This window comes from Balaenoptera acutorostrata, chromosome 5 (assembly GCF_949987535.1).
Source record: "Balaenoptera acutorostrata chromosome 5, mBalAcu1.1, whole genome shotgun sequence".
NCBI classification, from domain to species: Eukaryota; Metazoa; Chordata; class Mammalia; order Artiodactyla; family Balaenopteridae; genus Balaenoptera; species Balaenoptera acutorostrata.
Window position 1 is genome coordinate 137212384 of NC_080068.1, and position 5150 is coordinate 137217533.

Here is a 5150-nt window from a genome sequence, read left to right on the forward strand (position 1 = left end):
CAGACCACTGCCCCCAAGACTGAAGACAGACAGGGAGTGCTGGCTGACCTGAGCAGAGATCCCAAGCAGAAACCACCCCCAGGAAGGGTGAGGGGGGAAAGGCAGGTAGGAAACCTGGGCTGTAATTGAAGAATTGCTGGAGGCTCAGTGTGGGTAAGCCTGAGAGTTAAAAGAGTTAAAAACTCAAGGGGAAGCCGGCCACAGATGGGTCTCCCCCAACATCATAAAATTTACTACAAGGAGCTTGACCAGGTTCTCAGAGCAAATATTTAGAGAAGAATCCCCTTGGGCTTCTGGCAGGGGCAGGGGAAAAGGAACCATTTTTAAAAACTCCAGAGCACTCTGTTTTCAAGAAGGCCTGCCCTCTGGGGAAACTAGTTAACTAAAGCCTAAGAAAGAGAGAAAGGAACAGAAAAAAACAATAATGACTGGGAATTTCCCCAAACTGATGTCAGACACCAAACCACAGATCCAGGAATATCAGAAAACCAAGCAGGGTAAATGGCAAAAAAGCCCTTAAGCTAGGCATATCTTTTTCAAACTACAGAAAACTAAAGGGAAAGAAAAAAATCCTGAAAGAAGCAAGAGGCGGGGGAAAAAACCCATCTTACCCACAGAGGAACAAAGATAAAAACTGCCTTCAACTTCTCCTCAGAAACCATGCAAGCAAGAAGAAAGTAGAGTGAAATATTTAAAATGTTGAGAGATTTCTACATATATCATGTAAATTCTCGGATCTTTAGTCCCACTGATGGTAGCTGGGGTAAAACTATTTCTAACCCTCTTCGTCACCTTCTGTCCTCTTCTCCCTGCCCTTTCTCTCACTTCCACCCCAGGCACCAGGGGAAGGGGTCGGCCGACTCAGACATTTGATGGAAGGAGGAGAGGCTGGGAAGGAGGTGCTAAGGACTAGCTACAGGGAGGGGCAAACTTCCGCTTCTGAGATACACATTCCTTTGTCATCTCAAGTCAGGGAGAAGAAGAAAAAGAAGCAAGGATGGGGAGGGAAAACGCAATATTTTGAATCTCTATACAAAACTATAAAATTCATTTCTGCTTTGGAAAGGTGGAAAAGACATTTTACCTCTATCTGATAGAGAGCACGAACCTCCAAGAGGGTAAATATGGCATTGGAAAAATTAAAGCAGAAGTTAATTTTGCAATTCCTCTTATTTTTGTAAAAACAACAACAACAAAAGCTGAGCACGAGGAATTTGAAGACTTAGAGAAGATTTCTATGTTGTACCATTGTTTCATTTCTGCCTGGCTCTTAATACCCAGTGAATTAAAAGGCCAGTTTTAAATGCAAAACAAAAACAAAAATAAAACAAACAAAAAATTGTTGAGAGAAAAAAAACACCAACCTAGAAGTCTGTAACCTGTGAAATTATGCTTCAAAAGTGAAGGAGAGAAAAAAAAAAGTGAAGGAGACATAGACTTTCTCAGATAAATAAAACTTGAGGGAATTTGTTGCCAGGAGACATGTCTTGCAAATGATGTTTTTAAAAGTTTTTTGGCAGAGGAGATGAGGCTCAGAGGCTGCCCCAGCCCCTGCAGGAGAGCTCTGCCTGGGCTCGGGAACATCCTAGCCAGACTCACCTGAGCACAGAGCATCCTGGAGACAGTGAAGCTGCCAGTCACCAGGGAGGCCACCATTCTGAGGTGAAGAGTAGAAAGTGCTTAAAGTTGGGGTAGGGGAGCAGAGGACTTTACTTTCTGCAGCCTGGTGCTAGCCAAGCCCCCAACATACTTCCTGACTAACCTCACCCCACCCCCATGCTAACTTCTGTAGGTCCCTTAACGCTGCCCTTCACTTTGGCTAAAGGGGCAGAAAGAACTCTTCCTCCATTGAAAGGAAGAAGGCCCATCAAGGAGGGGTCATATGCCTGGTTGTCTAGTCAGGTGACTGGCAGACAGCTAGGCTCTGGAGCCTGATGGCCTGCACAATGGTTCTTTCTAGGCTGGATCCACTTCTAAGTCCCTCTGACCTCTGAAACTTAGGGCCAAGCCCCGCCCACAACGGGAGCCCAAGCATATGAGAACGAAGGTGGGACTATTTCAGGATGACTTCCATCTTGACTTACACTTGAAAAAAATCTTCCAAGTTCAGCAAAATGGGCTCTCAGATTTTCTTGAGTCGTCTGAGCTGTTCCTACTAGCTACCAGCTGCCCCAGCTGCCCAGACCAAATCAAAGAAGACCTTGGCTAAACCCTATAAAAGGAATGTGGTGGTGGTAGAAGACGTTCACACTCCATTTCTGCTGCCAGGCACCTCATATAAAGACTGGATGGGGGCTTCCCTGGTGGCGCAGTGGTTGAGAATCTGCCTGCTAATGCAGGGGACACGGGTTCGAGCCCTGGTCTGGGAAGATCCCACATGCCACGGAGCAGCTGGGCCCGTGAGCCACAATTGCTGAGCCTGCGCGTCTGGAGCCTGTGCCCCGCGACGGGAGGGGCCGCGATAGAGAAAGGCCCGCGCACCGCGATGAAGAGCGGTCCCCGCACCGCGATGAAGAGTGGCCCCCGCTTGCCGCAACTGGAGAAAGCCCTCGCACGAACCGAAGACCCAACACAGCCAAAAATAAATAAATAAATAAATAAATAAATAAGAAAATCCTTTAAAAAAAAAAAAAAAAAAGACTGGATGACATGTGATTTGGCTAGAGGAGTACTTTTCAGATTTGTTGCATCACACCAGTGTCCCAAAGGAAGTTGCTGATTATATCATCTTTGGCATAGTTATACAGGAAGTGAAAACAAGCAATGTGGCTAGAGAGGCTGCCCTTGGAGATGACCTCTCTGACACATCTCCTGCATATGCTGTCACCATGGCTTGCATTTTTGCTAACTAAACCAGGACCACAGGTGTTGACTTGATTACTTCTGGCCAGTATGATGTGGTCATGGCAGGTGGTGTAGAGTTAATGTCCTATGTCCCTATTTGTAATTTGAGGAAACGCATGCTTGATCTCAATAAGGCCAAGACTCTAGGTCAGTGACTATCTTTAATCTCTAAATTCAGATTGAATTTCCTATCATCTGAGCACGACCATGTATCACTCTGAAGACTGACTTGCCTCTGCCTTGCTGTTTCTCGACTGGAACAGGGTGAGTACGCACTGCACTTGCACAGTCTGGCCAAGAAGGCACAGGATGAAGGACTCCCTTCTGATGTTGTACATCTTCAAAGTACCAGGAAAAGATACAGTTACCAAAGATAGTGGCATTTGTCTTTCTTGAAGCAGATGGCCAAAATAAAACCTGCATTCATCAAGCCCTATGGCACAGTGACAGCTGCAAATTCTTCTTTCCTGACTGATGGTGCATCTGCAATGCTGAGGAAAAGGCTCTGGCCTTGGGTTATAACCCGAAGGCATATTTGAGGGATTCTGTGCATTTGTCTCAGGATTCGAAAGATCTACTTTTACTCAAACCAACATATGCTACTCTAAAAGTGCTAGAAAAGGCAGGATTAACAATGAATGGTATTGATGCTTTGGAATTTCATGACGCTTTCTCAGGTCAGATTTTAGCTTTCTCAGGTCAGATTTTAGCTAATGGTAAAGCCATAGATTCTGATTAGTTTGTACAAAACTACATGGATTAAAAAAAAGTTGGGTTGCCTCCTTTGAAGACGTTTAACAACTGGGGTGAGTCACTGTCCTTGGGACACCTGTATGGAGCCATTGGCTGCCAAAAAGTTATGGAAGGAAGCAGGCCAGTATGGCTTAGTGGCTGTCTATGCAGGTGGAGTGAAGGGCCATGCTATGATAGATAATAGACCAGGAAAAGGTGACTTGGAGTTTCTGTGCAACACTCACACTAGACAAGGTCATTTCAGTACATTACTGAATGACGTATATAGTTACTACTTCTCTTAGGAAAACACAATTTGTGGCCTTCTGTTAAACCTTTGCAATTAAACCTTGCTAGTGTTCCGAGCTTTCCAATAATCATGGTTTACTGCTCTTTCAGGGATTTCTTAGTCACCATAATCTCACACAGTGATATGTTTAAGCAATTGTTTTTGGTCTCTATTTTCATTAAAGATTAAACAAGGGGTTGCAATTTGAGAAAGAGATTAGCTAGGGTTTGGAATCATCTTTGTAATATTGGCAAAAAATACTCATTCATGTTTGTGACCTAAAGATAAATGTTTTCCTATAAAATACAAACCAATGTGCCTCTATCTTTATGGAAAGATAATTCAGAATTTAAACATCACTTAAAACTTACAGTAAATATTAAGATATATAAGTACCATATTTGTTAACTGGAGTTAACAAACTCCAGTTCTCTTAAACTGGAGAAGTATTGGGGGAAAAAAGTTCTTTAAAGACAAGGAAAATAATAAAGATCAGAAATTCAGATCTACATAAAGAAAGGAAGAGCATAAAAGGAATAAGTGAAAATATAATAAAAACTTTTTTTAATTCTTAGTTGACCTAACAGATATTTGTTCAAAAAATAATACCAACAATGTATTTGATTATGTATGCTTATACATATATATTTCAAATATATATATGCTTATGTATGCTTACATATAAGTGAAAAGAATGACAGCAATGATACAAAGAATGAAAAGAAATAATTATGATTATTGTGTAATTATTAGGTACTCACACTACCCATGAAGTGGTATACTGTCATTCAAAAAGGGACTTAAATTATATATGTAAATGTCTATTGCCACATTTATGGCAACCATAAAAATGGTAAAAAGTAGAAGTATAACCTATATGCAAAGAAAGGAGGAAAAATGGAATCATATAAAATGCTCATTTGAAACCACCAAAGGCATACAAAAAGTGAAAGGCAAAAATAGGAACAAAGAAGGAGAGCATTAAATAGAAAGCAGTAATAAAGAGGGTAGATATGAGTCCAAATATATCAATCATCACTGTGAACATCAATGGTCCAAATGCACCAATTAAAAGAAAAAAGATTGTCAGAGTGAACCACAAAATAAGACCCAATTATCTGATGTCTACAAGAAACTCATTTTAAATATAAAGATACATATAGATTTGAAGTAAATGGCTGGAGAAAAATATATCACAGTAATACTAATCAAAGAAAGCAGAAGTAGCTACATTAATTTCAGATGGAGTAGATTTCAAAGAAAGAAAATTATTAAGGATAAAGAA

At 41.3% G+C, this 5150-nt stretch overlaps 1 pseudogene; it reads left to right on the forward strand.

The window, feature by feature from the left end:
- Nucleotides 1-424: 424 nt before the first annotated feature.
- LOC103010920 (trifunctional enzyme subunit beta, mitochondrial-like) lies at nucleotides 425-3881 on the forward strand (annotated as a pseudogene).
- Nucleotides 3882-5150: the final 1269 nt, after the last annotated feature.